Raw genomic sequence first — 17,500 nt, 5'->3', positions numbered from 1 at the left:
GTGACAGACATATGAATTGGCCAACCACTGATCTTGTGGGCGGTGCATTCGGAATGTGTGTATGACGTAACTTCCTCACAGCCCAGCCAATCAGATGACATGTGATTCAGACCCTCCGTCGCTGGAAGCTTGCTGATGTCGACCTTGGGTCTGACCACGTGAGACTACCCCTGCACTAACCCACAGGCCTTTCACAATAACTACTGTTTGTTGTATATATTATTGGCATTTTAAGAAATTTTTGCCACTGATATAATGATACTAGCGTAAAAGGCTAATGCAAGTACACCCTTTCAAATAGCAAGGTACTTTTAAGTCTTAACACTCTAGATCCCAGTAGAATTCTAGAATGTCGCTGCAGTTCACTGGAGGGGAAGTCTCACATTTTCTTATACTCATTCCAAACAAACAGCTGAAAAACACAAAATGACGGTTCTCGAGTAATTGAGTAACACGTTATCGTCACCTGGTTCATTGTCTGTGTGTGTGTGTGTGTGTGTGTGTGTGTGTGTGTGTGTGTGTAACAAATTACAATGGGCAATTATTATTGGGGTCATAAAAATGATTGAGGTCATGTCCATATATCACGATAAGTCGATTAAGTGATTGTCGTGGCAGGCCTACTAACCCATCCTCTGTTTGGTTTAAATTGCCATGCTTGGATTGGTGTGTTTTTGTTGTTGGCAAAAAATGGCAACATGAGAAATGTGCCTGTTATAAAGTATGTAGCTGTGTTTCCCTAGAATCTAGTCTACCCCACGGTGTTTTATTAGCAACTGTACATTTGTTTGTTTTGGAGTAATACTTGTGGTGCTGTACGCAATGCCGACTCAGTAGAGTGTTTATACTAATTATTTACATGTGTGTGTGTGCGTGCGTGCGCGCGAGTGTGTGCGTGTGCGTCTGTGTGTGCGCGCGCGCGCGCGCGTGTGTGTGTGTGTGTGTGTGTGTGTGTGTGTGTGTGTGTGTGTGTGTGTGTGTGTGTGTGTGTGCTGGTGAAGGCAGTAGACTTGAGCTGCATCCGGCGATCTCATCCCGACAGGATTACTGACACAGGATCCCCCTGCCCCTGGCAGAAATAGCTAGGACCCAAGGGCAATCCACCAGAATATGGGAACTTCCGTGGGCCTGTGTGTGTGTGTGTGTGTGTGTGTGTGTGTGTGTGTGTGTGTGTGTGTGTGTGTGTGTGTGTGTGTGTGTGTGTGTGTGTGTGTGTGTGTGTGTGTGTGTGTGTGTGTGTGTGTGTGTGTGTGTGTGTGTGTGTGTGCGTGCGCGTGCGTGCGTGCGTGCGTGCGCGCATGTGTGTGTGTCTCCATGTGGGTGTGTTGTCTCTGTGTTTACATGGGTATCATTTCTCTATAGATGGAGCTGGTTTCCTCCAGGTGCCGAGGTCCCTGGCTCAGGCACTGAGGACAATTGAGGACCCTCTCAGTTCAGTTCAATTCACCTCAGTTCGGCTCAGTTCTTTATTGGCATGACAGAGAGAGGATCTTGCAAAAGATCCTCTCAAAGGATAGGATAGGATAGGATAGGATAGGATAGGATAGGAAGTGAAATAAATAAGAATTGACTGTTGTTGCGCTCATTTAAGTTTACATTAGGTCACCAAACACCACGAGGACTCATTATACTACAAGAAACCCATTCTACATTCAAGCAACTACGAGCAACATTTGCGCATATTATGAAACGGTCTAAATGTAATAGTGATGCCTCACATCTTACCTATAACAGCAGATGAGACCTACGTACAGTAAGCTGAGTGAATCGGCGAGTGCTCTCTTGTTGTTTATAAAGTCTCTCTCCGGGACAGAAAGACGCGGCAGTGAAACGAAACGGTTTACGGCAGCCAGTTTGGCCATAACCAAAACATTACAAAATGACTTCCAAACAAACTGTTAGAATATAACGAGAGATGTTCGCGAGAGTAGAAAGCCCCTGGAAGTAGCGAGGAAAGCCGTTCTTCTTGTTTAGGGTCTGTTGCTAGGCCGTAAACCATTTCACTCTGCCTAGCAACGGTTTACGGCTGCCGTAAACCGTTTCGCTCTGCCTAGCAACAGACCCTAAACAAGAAGAATGGCTTTCCTCACTGCTTCCAGGGGCTTTCTACTCTCGCGAACATCTCTCGTTATATTCTAACAGTTTGTTTGGAAGTCATTTTGTAATTTTGTGGTTATGCTGCCGTAAACCGTTTCGTTTCACTGCCGCGTCTTTCCGTCCCGGAGAGAGACTCTATAAACAAGAGAGCACTCGCCGATTCACTCGGCTTTGGTCTCATCTGCTGTTATAGGTAAGATGTGAGGCATCACTATTCAATTTAGACTGTTTCATAACAAACGAAAATGTTGCTCGTAGTTGCTTTAAAAAAAAAGTCAAAATGAACTATTTGGATTGAATAATTAATTTATTGTCCACTGCTATGTAATATACAATTTTATACTAAGTGCAAAGGTTGATAAATGAAAAACAACAACAAACACGTGTAGCTCCCACAATGTGTCTGTTTTTCCATGTTGTCAGTTGTCACATGTGTGTGTGTTGAGGTTTGATGTCACATGTGTGTGTGTTGAGGTTTGATGTTGTCTTGAGCCGGAGTTTCAATATCCCGTGCTCTTCTGCATTCTGACACACTGTAGCTATAGATCAGTCACATCAATATTCAGCCTTTACTCTGCATTCAGCCTGCGCTAACGGCTTAGCTTAGCTTCTGTGTGTGGAGCTGTCTCCCTCTTCCTCTGCGTCATCAGCTGTGACAAATGCCTCGTTTTTCTGTAAGTGACATGTTGACGAGCAGATTGTAGATAATAGCCGCTGACAAACAGTGAGGCCAGCTTTAAAAATGTTCATGCAACGTATAAGTGATGGGTCAGTCAGGGGGTATGCAGTACAGTCAGTACCTTATTATGTTTCTGGTGACAGAAACTTCAAATGACCATGCATTATGTCTTTATATTGCTGGTGAGTGAGTGTTGTAACATCAAGCGATCAAAAGCTTTTTACATGCAGGCTGCATGTCAGAGTGTGAGAGCAAACGCAGCCATTGAAGTACAGTATGTGTTCCACATCACCTACAAGAGAATCCAAAGCCCACATGTGTTCCACATCACCTACAAGAGAACCCGAAGCCCACATGTGTTCCACATCACCTACAAGAGAATCCAAAGCCCACATGTGTTCCACATCACCTACAAGAGAACCCGAAGCCCACATGTGTTCCACATCACCTACAAGAGAACCCGAAGCCCACATGTGTTCCACATCACCTACAAGAGAACCCGAAGCCCACATGTGTTCCACATCACCTACAAGAGAATCCAAAGCCCACATGTGTTCCACATCACCTACAAGAGAACCCGAAGCCCACATGTGTTCCACATCACCTACAAGGGAACCCGAAGCCCACATGTGTTCCACATCACCTACAAGAGAACCCGAAGCCCACATGTGTTCCACATCACCTACAAGGGAACCCGAAGCCCACATGTGTTCCACATCACCTACAAGAGAACCCGAAGCCCACATGTGTTCCACATCACCTACAAGGGAACCCGAAGCCCACATGTGTTCCACATCACCTACAAGAGAACCCGAAGCCCACATGTGTTCCACATCACCTACAAGAGAACCCGAAGCCCACATGTGTTCCACATCACCTACAAGAGAACCCGAAGCCCACATGTGTTCCACATCACCTACAAGAGAACCCAAAGCCCACATGTGTTCCACATCACCCACAAGAGAACCCGAAGCCCACATGTGTTCCACATCACCTACAAGAGAATCCAAAGCCCACGTGTTCCACATCACCTACAAGCAAACCCGAAACCCACATGTGTTCCACATCACCTACAAGAGAACCCGAAGCCTACATGTGTTCCACATCACCTACAAGAGAACCCGAAGCCCACATGTGTTCCACATCACCTACAAGCAAACCCGAAGCCCACATGTGTTCCACATCACCTACAAGAGAATCCAAAGCCCACATGTGTTCCACATCACCTACAAGAGAATCCAAAGCCCACATGTGTTCCACATCACCTACAAGAGAATCCAAAGCCCACATGTGTTCCACATCACCTACAAGAGAATCCAAAGCCCACATGTGTTCCACATCACCCACAAGAGAATCCAAAGCCCACATGTGTTCCACATCACCTACAAGAGAATCCAAAGCCCACATGTGTTCCACATCACCCACAAGAGAATCCAAAGCCCACATGTGTTCCACATCACCTACAAGAGAACCCGAAGCCTACATGTGTTCCACATCACCTACAAGAGAACCCGAAGCCCACATGTGTTCCACATCACCTACAAGCAAACCCGAAGCCCACATGTGTTCCACATCACCTACAAGAGAACCCGAAGCCCACATGTGTTCCACATCACCTACAAGCAAACCCGAAGCCCACATGTGTTCCACATCACCTACAAGAGAATCCAAAGCCCACATGTGTTCCACATCACCTACAAGCAAACCCGAAGCCCACATGTGTTCCACATCACCTACAAGAGAACCCGAAGCCCACATGTGTTCCACATCACCTACAAGGGAACCCGAAGCCCACATGTGTTCCACATCACCTACAAGAGAATCCAAAGCCCACATGTGTTCCACATCACCTACAAGAGAACCCGAAGCCCACATGTGTTCCACATCACCTACAAGAGAATCCAAAGCCCACATGTGTTCCACATCACCTACAAGAGAACCCAAAGCCCACATGTGTTCCACATCACCTACAAGCAAACCCGAAACCCACATGTGTTCCACATCACCTACAAGCAAACCCGAAACCCACATGTGTTCCACATCACCTACAAGCAAACCCGAAGCCCACATGTGTTCCACATCACCTACAAGAGAATCCAAAGCCCACATGTGTTCCACATCACCTACAAGCAAACCCGAAACCCACATGTGTTCCACATCACCTACAAGAGAACCTGAAGCCCACATGTGTTCCACATCACCTACAAGAGAACCTGAAGCCCACATGTGTTCCACATCACCTACAAGAGAATCCAAAGCCCACGTGTTCCACATCACCTACAAGCAAACCCGAAGCCCACATGTGTTCCACATCACCTACAAGAGAACCCGAAGCCCACATGTGTTCCACATCACCTACAAGGGAACCTGAAGCCCACATGTGTTCCACATCACCTACAAGCAAACCCGAAGCCCACATGTGTTCCACATCACCTACAAGCAAACCCGAAGCCCACATGTGTTCCACATCACCTACAAGGGAACCCGAAGCCCACATGTGTTCCACATCACCTACAAGGGAACCTGAAGCCCACATGTGTTCCACATCACCTACAAGCAAACCCGAAGCCCACGTGTGTTCCACATCACCTACAAGAGAACCCGAAGCCCACATGTGTTCCACATCACCTACAAGGGAACCCGAAGCCCACATGTGTTCCACATCATATACAAGAGAACCCGAAGCCCACATGTGTTCCACATCACCTACAAGCAAACCCGAAGCCCACATGTGTTCCACATCACCTACAAGCGAACCCGAAGCCCACATGTGTTCCACATCACCTACAAGGGAACCCGAAGCCCACATGTGTTCCACATCACCTACAAGGGAACCCGAAGCCCACATGTGTTCCACATCACCTACAAGGGAACCCGAAGCCCACATGTGTTCCACATCACCTACAAGGGAACCCGAAGCCCACATGTGTTCCACATCACCTACAAGGGAACCCGAAGCCCACATGTGGAATCACCTACAAGAGAACCCGAAGCCCACATGTGTTCCACATCACCTACAAGGGAACCCGAAGCCCACATGTGTTCCACATCACCTACAAGAGAACCCGAAGCCCACATGTGTTCCACATCACCTACAAGAGAACCCGAAGCCCACATGTGTTCCACATCACCTACAAGAGAACCCGAAGCCCACATGTGTTCCACATCACCTACAAGAGAACCCAAAGCCCACATGTGTTCCACATCACCCACAAGAGAACCCGAAGCCCACATGTGTTCCACATCACCTACAAGAGAATCCAAAGCCCACGTGTTCCACATCACCTACAAGCAAACCCGAAACCCACATGTGTTCCACATCACCTACAAGAGAACCCGAAGCCTACATGTGTTCCACATCACCTACAAGAGAACCCGAAGCCCACATGTGTTCCACATCACCTACAAGCAAACCCGAAGCCCACATGTGTTCCACATCACCTACAAGAGAATCCAAAGCCCACATGTGTTCCACATCACCTACAAGCAAACCCGAAACCCACATGTGTTCCACATCACCTACAAGAGAACCTGAAGCCCACATGTGTTCCACATCACCTACAAGAGAACCTGAAGCCCACATGTGTTCCACATCACCTACAAGAGAATCCAAAGCCCACGTGTTCCACATCACCTACAAGCAAACCCGAAGCCCACATGTGTTCCACATCACCTACAAGAGAACCCGAAGCCCACATGTGTTCCACATCACCTACAAGGGAACCTGAAGCCCACATGTGTTCCACATCACCTACAAGCAAACCCGAAGCCCACATGTGTTCCACATCACCTACAAGCAAACCCGAAGCCCACATGTGTTCCACATCACCTACAAGGGAACCCGAAGCCCACATGTGTTCCACATCACCTACAAGGGAACCTGAAGCCCACATGTGTTCCACATCACCTACAAGCAAACCCGAAGCCCACGTGTGTTCCACATCACCTACAAGAGAACCCGAAGCCCACATGTGTTCCACATCACCTACAAGGGAACCCGAAGCCCACATGTGTTCCACATCATATACAAGAGAACCCGAAGCCCACATGTGTTCCACATCACCTACAAGCAAACCCGAAGCCCACATGTGTTCCACATCACCTACAAGCGAACCCGAAGCCCACATGTGTTCCACATCACCTACAAGGGAACCCGAAGCCCACATGTGTTCCACATCACCTACAAGGGAACCCGAAGCCCACATGTGTTCCACATCACCTACAAGGGAACCCGAAGCCCACATGTGTTCCACATCACCTACAAGGGAACCCGAAGCCCACATGTGTTCCACATCACCTACAAGGGAACCCGAAGCCCACATGTGGAATCACCTACAAGAGAACCCGAAGCCCACATGTGTTCCACATCACCTACAAGGGAACCCGAAGCCCACATGTGTTCCACATCATATACAAGAGAACCCGAAGCCCACATGTGTTCCACATCACCTACAAGCAAACCCGAAGCCCACATGTGTTCCACATCACCTACAAGCAAACACGAAGCCCACATGTGTTCCACATCACCTACAAGGGAACCCGAAGCCCACATGTGTTCCACATCACCTACAAGAGAACCCGAAGCCTACATGTGTTCCACATCACCTACAAGGGAACCCGAAGCCCACGTGTTCCACACCTACAAGGGAACCCGAAGCCCACATGTGTTCCACATCACCCACAAGGGAACCCGAAGCCCACATGTGTTCCACACCTACAAGGGAACTCAAAGCCCACATGTGTTCCACATCACCTGCAAGGGAACCCGAAGCCCACATGTGTTCCACATCACCTACAAGAGAACCTGAAGCCCACATGTGTTCCACATCACATACAAGAGAACCCGAAGCCCACATGTGTTCCACATCACCTACAAGGGACCTCGAAGCCCACCTGTGTTCCACATCACCCACAAGAGAACCCAAAGCCCAGATGTGTTCCACATCACATACAAGAGAACCCGAAGCCCACATGTGTTCCACATCACATACAAGAGAACCCGAAGCCCACGTGTTCCATATCACCTACAAGAGAACCCGAAGCCCACATGTGTTCCACATCACATACAAGAGAACCCGAAGCCTACATGTGCTCCACATCACATAGAAGAGAACCCGAAGCCTACATGTGTTCCACATCACATACAAGAGAACCCAAAGCCCACATGTTTTCCACATCACATACAAGAGAACCCGAAGCCCACATGTGTTCCACATCACATACAAGAGAACCCAAAGCCCACATGTGTTCCACATCACCGACAAGAGAACCCGAAGCCTACATGTGTTCCACATCACCTACAAGAGAACCCGAAGCCTACATGTGTTCCACATCACATACAAGAGAACCCAAAGCCCACATGTGTTCCACATCACCGACAAGAGAACCCGAAGCCTACATGTGTTCCACATCACATACAAGAGAACCCGAAGCCTACATGTGTTCCACATCACATACAAGAGAACTCAAAGCCTACATGGAATCAGAGAGATCACATGGAATCAGAGAGATCACATGGAATCAGAGAGATCGGGGGGCTGTATGAAGTGATGGCATCTGATAAGCTCCCCATGTTGGGCTGTCTGTCCCAGAGATGGAAACAACAAAAGCATGTGGAGCCTATTCTGTCTAATAATAGCTGTGTGTTCAAGAAGAGAGATGTGTTTTCCTCCCTGCGGATCTGATTTATTCCCAGAGGAAAAGGCCAGGGTGTCCTGAGGTAAAGTGCATCAGTTGAATGCATCTCTAAGGGGGTTTTAACCTTAAAGGGAACCTTTTTTTCCCTTTTTCTTTTTTGTGTGCAAAAGACCGGGGGTTTGATCGATGTCACTGTGCTTGTCGGGGGTTTGATCCATGTCACTGTGCTTGTCGGGGGTTTGATCCATGTCACTGTGCTTGTCGGGGGTTTGATCCATGTCACTGTGCTTGTTGTGGGGTTTGATCGATGTCACTGTGCTTGTCATGGGGTTTGATCCATGTCACTGTGCTTGTTGTGGGGTTTGATCCATGTCACTGTGCTTGTTGTGGGGTTTGATCCATGTCACTGTGGTTGTCGGGGGTTTGATCCATGTCACTGTGCTTGTTGTGGGGTTTGATCCATGTCACTGTGCTTGTCGGGGGTTTGATCGATGTCACTGTGCTTGTTGTGGGGTTTGATCCATGTCACTGTGCTTGTCGGGGGTTTGATCCATGTCACTGTGCTTGTCGGGGGTTTGATCTATGTCACTGTGCTTGTTGTGGGGTTTGATCCATGTCACTGTGCTTGTCGGGGGTTTGATCCATGTCACTGTGGTTGTCGTGGGGTTTGATCGATGTCACTGTGCTTGTCGGGGGTTTGATCCATGTCACTGTGCTTGTCGTGGGTTTGACAGATGTCACTGTGCTTGTCGGGGGTTTGACAGATGTCACTGTGCTTGTCGGGGGTTTGATCAATGTCACTGTGCTTGTCGGGGGTTTGATCGATGTCACTGTGCTTGTCGTGGGGTTTGATCAATGTCACTGTGCTTGTCGTGGGGTTTGATCAATGTCACTGTGCTTGTCGTGGGGTTTGATCGATGTCACTGTGCTTGTCGTGGGGTTTGATCGATGTCACTGTGCTTATCGTGGCTTTGATCGATGTCACTGTGCTTGTCGTGGGGTTTGATCGATGTCACTGTGTTTGTCATGGACCGCGGGTTTGATTGATGTCACTGAGCTTGTCGGGGGGCCAGAGGGAGTCCATGCCACTGTCAGCAGGGAGGTAGCAGCACTCTGCTCTCTTGAGCCTCGTTCAAAAATATCCCAGAAGCATCCAAAAGACTTTGCCGAGACGCTCCTGCCAAGGAAAATATGCGGCTTATGAAATGGAAATTCTGAGACCATTCACAGAGTGCCAGGAATGATTAGAAAAGAAAAAAACCACTATGTCCATCTCAGTACATCCAGGCCTGAAGGCTGAGGGAAAACGCACGCACGCACAGACGCATACACACTCTCTCTCTCTCTCTCTCTCTCTCTCTCTCTCACACACACACACACACGCACACACGCACGCACGCACACACACACACACACACACACACACACACTCACACTCACACGCACACACACACACACACACACACACACACACACACACACACACACACACAATGAACACTATTTCCCTGGCACGTACTGTTTGGGGTGAGAAACAGAAGTTTAGTCAGCCATTTTTGGAGCTGTCCACTTGGAGCTAAGAGGTAACCCTACAGGAGACGCTTTGAATGGGCTGTCAAGGCAAGAATAAAGCTAACAAGGTACAGTAAGGTCATGATCAGACACAGCTTAACATGAAGCAGCCACAGCTTGAATTGTAGTTCAAATCAGCTGTGATTCAGGTCAGTTCTCCGCTCCAGGCTAACCTTTGGTTTTGGTTGCACTGATGCCCCATAACTTTTTCATTTAGGTGCACTAGGGATGTAGGTACTACCGGTACTACCCCCGAACCGCGGTACTATTGCTGTAGAACAGGTTCTATACTAAGATTTAAAAAGACCCGGTACTTTTCCGACCGCTGCTATGACTGATAATGGTCAATATGAGCCTGTCTCTTTAAGAAATGCGCTGGAGTGAGTGACGTCATATCCACATGTCAAGCGGTGAGGAAAAGAGTTTGAGGAAAAAAAGCAGCTGAGCACTGAGCAGACCCGCGCACATTAAAAGCAAACTAGCAAAGTAGGCTATGGCTAAACACAAAGCCTCTCCCAGCCCAGTTAGTAGCAGCAGCCAGCCGATCTACTATGAATCACCTCATTCAATGGAAAGGAATTGCTTCAAAATGTCCCCATTCGATGGGGTGGAGTAGATCGGGTGCAGCAGCTGTGCCCTTTCACAGTTTACATCTAACGTTATGTAGGCTACTTTCACGCATACTTCAGTCAGGGTTATCGACAGTCCATATTATTGCCTCTGCACGTTTCCCGACGCTACAGTGAGAAAATGCGCTCGTTAACTAACGTTACAGCGGACTCCGCTGTACTAACGTTACAGCGGACTCCGCTGTACTAACGTTTACGCCTACATTCCACTAGGTCCGTGTTCGGTCCGTCTGCGCTGCGGTACGGCATCGGAGCCGATACGTTTCCACTCTAATCATTGTGTCAACTCCCACCTACTCCGCTGCGTTGCGTGTCTACTCCGTCCCAGCTCCGACGATCCGGAGCTCTCCGAAAAAGATACGCAAGGGTTCTATTTTTCACGGATGACGGAGCAAAGCCGCAGCAAGTTGGGCGGAGCCAGGCATGAAATCAACAGGGCAGAGGTGTTTACAGCATTCAATATCAAGCCAGAGGACAAATATGTATGAGGAAAAGTTCATAATTGAAGTGGAAAACCACAAAATAATATATGACACAACACATCCTTTTTACAAGGACAACACCAAGCAAGTCCACCCCTCCTCTGCTCCTCCAGTTGGGAACAATGATCTTCTGCCTGTTTGTCGTTGTATTTATCCCACATACAAATTGTCTCGCTCGATTTTACAGTGATAACCTGTCGGTCTCGTCACTCTAGCTGTCTGGCGCAGCTGAGCCGTGACGTGCTCTACACGCAGCCAGTGAGTGTTGCCGCAGCACAGAGCACGGAGTAAAACCGGAGATCAGCCGCAAAGCAACGCAATGCAACCAGTGGAATGCCGGCGTACAGCGGACTCCGCAGTAACGTTAGTTAACGAGCGCTCACTGTAGCGTCGGGAAACGTGCAGAGGCAATAATATAGACTGTCGATAACCCTGACTGAAGTATGCGTGAAAGTAGCCTACATAACGTTAGATGTAAACTGTGAGTAATACTGCCTGAATGCCCCACCCATGACAAGAAGTGCTAAACTGGAAGTTGAGATTACTGAGTATAAACAATTTAGAGACATCAGCCCTGCAGAGGATCCCCTGGCATGGTGGAAGCAACACCAGACAGACCTGCCCATCTTAGCTCAGTTTGCTAGACAATATCTCTGTATTCCAGCATCAAGCTGTGCATCTGAACGTGTTTTCAGTACTTCTGGGAATATCTGCAGTCCAACAAGATCTAGACTGACCGAGGAACATGTTGACACCCTCGTTTTCTTGGCTAGGAACCTGAAGAAGACATTGGGATGGGAGGGACTGAGTGAGTAAACTGAGAGTCAGCCAAACAGTGAGTCTGTCTACCACCCATAGGAGAACTAGGGTTTAGACTGAGTAGGCTGGGGGACAGAATGGGAATATGAAGCCAGTTATGCTGCTTGTTGAAGAAAAAAAGATTTGAGTTTCTGCTGCTATAGTGTTTTATTATATTATTATTTATTTTATTTATTTTACTTATTCCCATTTCCCACTGTTCAAAAGATTTGTGTTATGTTACTGAGTGTGTACTTATTTGACAAGTAAAAGTTAGACAGAATTTAAATGCCACCAATTATTTATTTATTGTTGTTATTGGTGTTTCTCTGAGTTTTTGCTGCTATAGGCTAGTGTTTTATGGTCATTTTATTTTCACTGGCATTACTTTATTTTACTTACCGGTATTCTCACTGCTCAAAAGGTTTGTTTTGTTCAGCATTTAAATGCCACACCAATTTATTGGTGTAATTGTTCCCAAACTCTTAAAATAAAGCCAAATCTTGACATTGGACAGTTTCACTTTTTTTTTACAAAAAGTATCGAAAAGTATCGAAAAGTATCGAAATACAAATTGGTACCGGCACCGAAACAGAAATTTAGTACCGCTACAACCCTAAGGTGCACCAGCACATAATTTAGGTGCATCCAAAAAAATTCACCAGACATGAAAAATATGAATGGTGGTGAAAGCCGAATGATGATACTTTTTTTGGTCCCGTTTGAAACATGTACATTTTGTCAATTTCAAAGATAACTGCATGTCAAGAAAGTTGCAGTTTGGTCGTAAAAGCGAAGCATATAATGTTTAGTTTTGTATGAAACCGCTCAATCAACTAGATCTCTTGTCTCACACAATAGTACGTCACACCAACAGCAACATGACCTTGTGGGAGAGACGTCACTTTTGCGACTGGTTGTGTGTAGACTTTCTGATTTATAACTTAACAGTGCAACAATTTTATGACATTATTTTCGTGACTTGCAAAGTTATCTTTTAAATTGACAAACCTCATATGTGTACCTCATGGCACAATTCAAACGGGATCAAAAAATCCTTGTCTCTCGCCGTTCACCACCATCCATATTTTTCCCGCGGCTGGTTTGCATAGGGTCCGACAGGAAGGGGAGGGACTTTGGCTCTCTATACAGAGACAGACCTACTAAATGTCAGGCGCACCGGTTTGACCAATGAAAATGTTTAGTCGTACTTGACAGATTTCTGCTCGCAACACTCTGGAGCCCTGCAGGTTGAACTTGAGTCAAAATCAGCTGTGATTCAGATGCGGCTCAACTGTTTCTACAGTGTGTTTATTTTTTTTACTACAAAACTTCACTGTCCATAGTCGTCCACTCACTCTCTCTTAATGAGAGACGGTCAGTCAGCCAGTTGTGTTTGTGTTCGTATGACTCTGGAGAGTTTCTTTGTTACCTGTGTAATGAGTATGTTGTGAGTGTGCGTCTGCCCTGTTATTATAGGCTCTAAAAACGTGTTGTTCTCCGCTAGTCAAAAGACAGGAAGTGGAGGCGTGTGCAGCAGCGGTGGGGTAGCTCTGTGGCCGGCGCGTCACACGGGGGTGTCCGTCCAGCCTCCAGGGGCACAGAAGAGGGAAGTGGGCGGCGGCAGAGAGTCCAGGGCAAAACGCAGGAACAGGAAATGCTCCTCTCACATCACTTAAAGCTTGATCCTTTTTTTTTTAAAGGACCTTATTTGCTCATGTTGCTGTAGCACCAGATACATCTGAATGGATTCAGTCGTGCTAACATGCTAACATGTCGTTAGCATGATATCAAAATGTAGAGGAATCTGAAACATTTGTTTCCAGTCAGTAACAGTGTAGAAACGCTATCAGTAGGGTTTCACTGCTGTTTTACTCCCTCTTTCTTTCTCTCTCTCTCCCCTTTGGTGAGGGGGTGGAGTGGGTTGGGTGGATGGGTGGTGGGGGGAGGGTCTGTTGGCATTCTTGCACCGTGTGCTCTGCGCTCGACCGGGCCTTGGCTCAGGTCCATATCCCCTCTCTACTCTACCCCCTCTCGCTCCTCTGCCTCGGCCCCTCCTCCTCCTCCATGAAACACCCCTCCCCCCCGCTCCCTCAACCTCTTCAACTCTCCTCGGTTGCTAACTGCCGCTACCGCCAGCAACTCCACTGTGCTCTTCAACATCACACCACCACCCCCCCCCCCCCTCCATTACCGTTTCTCTTGCTATCACCTTCCTAAACCCTTCCTCACATATCCCCCCCCCCCCCCTTCTCCTCTTCCTCTCCCCCTCCCATGGCCGTGGCAGCAGGTCCAGCCTCTGTGACACAGATGCACACAGTTGCTCTGGGCGCTCGACATGGGAACAAAGCATTGGCGGTGGCCGAGTGGCTCCGTCTGTTGCAGTGTGTTTCAGGCCGTGTGCGTGCACGTGACCGTGTGCGTGCACGTGACGGGCCAGAGACTGAATATGGTTTCATGAGTTTATTCACGCTTAACGATCACGGCAAAAAAAAATAGTGTGTTGTGTTCCATCGCCCTGCGTGCCGCTAACACCAGGTTTGAAGTGGTCGGCTCTCACACTGAAGCAGTGGTATACATAAGCATGGCCTCGCTGTAACAGGCAGTGTGCTAAATCACACACACACACACACACACACACACACACACACACACACACACAATTTGACGTGAATTGAAGAGCCGCATAAGAATGAGCAAAGAGCCGCATGCAACTCGAGAGCCTCGGGTTGGCCATCGCTGCATTATGGTGACGTGTTCTTTATACTAATATGGCAGTTTCCCTAAAATTTTGATACAGAAAACCGCAATATAACGTTATCTTCTTGCTTACAGTATCGCAATAAATCACAATATATTTATTATATATTTATATATAATATATAATATATTTAACCCCTGTACAATTATGTATCACAATATCATATGGGCAGATTCTTGTCAATACACAGCCCTAGTTACCAAACTGTCAGTGTATTGGCAGCACAGGCATGTTAAAGATGATAGTATGGCGATGTCAACACTGTGCAATTATTGGAAACAGCACTTTTGCTGGCCTTGTAGATAGGTTGTGTCTGTTTTAGCATTTGCCTTTTGAGTCTGTGTGTGTGTGTGTGTGTGTGTGTGTGTGTGTGTGTGTGTGTGTGTGTGTGTGTGTGTGTGTGTGTGTGCGTGCGTGCGTGCGCGCGCATGTGTGTGAGTGCGTGTGTGTATGTGAGAGGGAGTGTATGATGTCAGTGGTATATGAGGTCAGTGTTGGGTCTTAGGGGGTCAAGGTTTGTTCTGGAGAGGCCTGTCACCTCTTATTGATCTTCTGCTCTGGTCTGCTCTGGCTTCGTTGGGCCGGGCCTTATCCTGTGCTGCAGCTATCGCTTCTGTCAGCACAGAGCTGATAGCCATCAGGGAGATGGGAGCTGGACCTGATAGTAACATGTGATGAGAAAGGCTCATGTGATGGTTCAGTTCATAACTCAAATAAACAGACACGTAAATACAGAAAACACAGAAACACAACGAGAGCGGGATTCGCAGAAAGATATTTCAAGCTTTTTTAGCTTTTTTTTGTTCTTTCGTCAGGACTGGCCTCATTCTTCACCTGGTCCCTTTCCCTGTTCTCCTGGGATTTCAGTGGGGATGGGAGGGCAGGGAGGAGGGAGAGATGAGATGCCTCAACACTCCACTGCCCTCCTCCCTCCCTCCCTTCCTCCCTCCCTCCCTCCCTTCCTCCCTCCATCCCTCCCTTCCTCCATTCCTCCCTCCATCCAACTCCCCCTCACACCTGGGATGGCCATTTCATTTCAGAGTGCAGCAAATGGAAAGGTGATCTTAATCTGCCCCGTTTCGCTCTCCTCTCTCTCTCTCTCTCCCTCTCTCCCTCTCTCTCTCTCCCTCTCTCTCTCTTCTTCTCTCTCTCTCTCTCCCTCTCCCCCCCCCCCCCCCCCCCCCCCCCCCCCCCCACACAGAGCCTCATACCGCTGATGGACACAACACACCGCTGGCTTCCTGAGCTGTGCTGCCAGCACACCAAATCTAGTGATAAAAAACAGTGTGTATAATGCTTAATTACCTTGACCAAATTCTCTTCATTTCAAACTCAATCTTTACTAATAATTTGATCCTCTTGGTTTCCATCTGATCCGGGAGAACTAAAAGTAGGCTACATGGCAGAGATAAGAATGTCATTGGAGCGAAAGTGGTTGACAATCGACTTTGGTCATAGTATTCCGATGTGACCTCAGTGCACAGCGCCGCTCCGTTAGCTCGTTACTCAGTGTTAACTCTCCTTCTCTGCTGTTAGCTCGTTGGTCGTTTGCAATCACAAGCAGAGGCATTCACCGACCATTGATTTTCTATGAGGGGCCCGCTGCAGGCCAGTTCATTAGGTGCACAAACCACTGGATTAACTGGACTGTAGACACACTTGGAGAAGCTAGGCTGTTGCCTTGCAGCAATGTGCTGTACTCACTGTACCATGATATCGAATAGACACCTGGGAGATTTCTGGATTTCTTTCTGGGAATTATCAGAATTCAATATGTGCACATTAAAAAAAGAGGTTTAATGAGTTTGGATGAGTTAAACCTTTGCGCTACAGTAGGAAATGATTCTCCTTTTGAATTAATCTGAACACAGTAGAGCACATTTTTGACAAAGTGAGCACGCCTGCGGGGAGATCAAGACTTATCTGAAAGGTAGCCTATATGGAAAATCTTTCTGTTTTTGTTTTCCTGAAGAGTGGAAAATGCCAGAGTGAATGGTCATCTTGAAGCAAACAAGCCTTCCTCTCTCCCTGGCTTAGTGCTCTCCTCTCTCCTCTTCTTCTCCATACCACATGGCTCCAGGCTGGACTGAGGCTGCAGCTCCACCCGCCCAGCCGTTGCCACGGCAACGCTATCTGGGCCTACCAAGACCTGAAGCCGAAGGACATCCTGGACAACAATACAATAGCAGCACAGCCAGGGTACCTGAGGGACTTAGACCTGAGAGGCCAGATCTGGGGGGTTGCAGATTGAGGGAGAAAATCCTCCCTCCCTCTTTCTCTACCTCCCTCACACACAAACACAATCAGGATTAGCCTTTTTGCTGGAGAATCTAGGAGGCAGTGCAACAAATGTGCAGCGCTAAGTGGTTTGGCTAGCACTTTTCAATGAATTTTGTCATAAGAATCGCATTCTTCGATAAATGTCCCGACTGGATTTTATGGTGAGTAAAAAATGACTTGGTTCTTGGATAGACCTTTTTGTTTTTGCCAGATGGATATCGTCATGATTGGGTTTCTGAATTATTTTGAGTTGCGTGGTTAAGGCGGTCAAGCAGCACAGTCAGGCTGTATTGAATAGAGGTGGGCCACGCTTGGCTGACTGCTCTCTCTCTGCAACAGAGCGGTCAGCATGGCCCTGCTGCTGCTGCTGCTGACTACAGTCTTGGGCCACTCATCTGGCTGCTGGTGCCAGCAGTGGAGAGTAATAGAGATGTTTAGAGTCTATTTGCCTTGCTTGCATTCCTCCATGAACTGCTGCTAAAATAATAAGAGGCTGGGTTACCTCAGGTCGGCCCCAGCTGAGGGATACGGAACATGCATTGTTGTCATTGGCTCCATCCGACGA

The 17,500-nt window shown here is 47.7% G+C and overlaps 1 protein-coding gene across 2 annotated transcripts in view; it reads left to right on the top strand.

Annotated features, from left to right (window-relative positions):
- Positions 1-17,500, top strand: part of klf12b (Kruppel like factor 12b) — a gene marked incomplete at its 5' end in the record, with an annotated part of 58,337 nt that overhangs the window by 8,779 nt on the left and 32,058 nt on the right. The window lies entirely within an intron of this gene.

The sequence above is a fragment of the Poromitra crassiceps genome (assembly GCF_964638095.1).
Source record: "Poromitra crassiceps genome assembly, chromosome: 6".
Classification (NCBI taxonomy): Eukaryota; Metazoa; Chordata; class Actinopteri; order Beryciformes; family Melamphaidae; genus Poromitra; species Poromitra crassiceps.
Note: the sequence above shows the minus strand (reverse complement) of the source record. Positions and strands in the feature narration are given on the sequence as shown.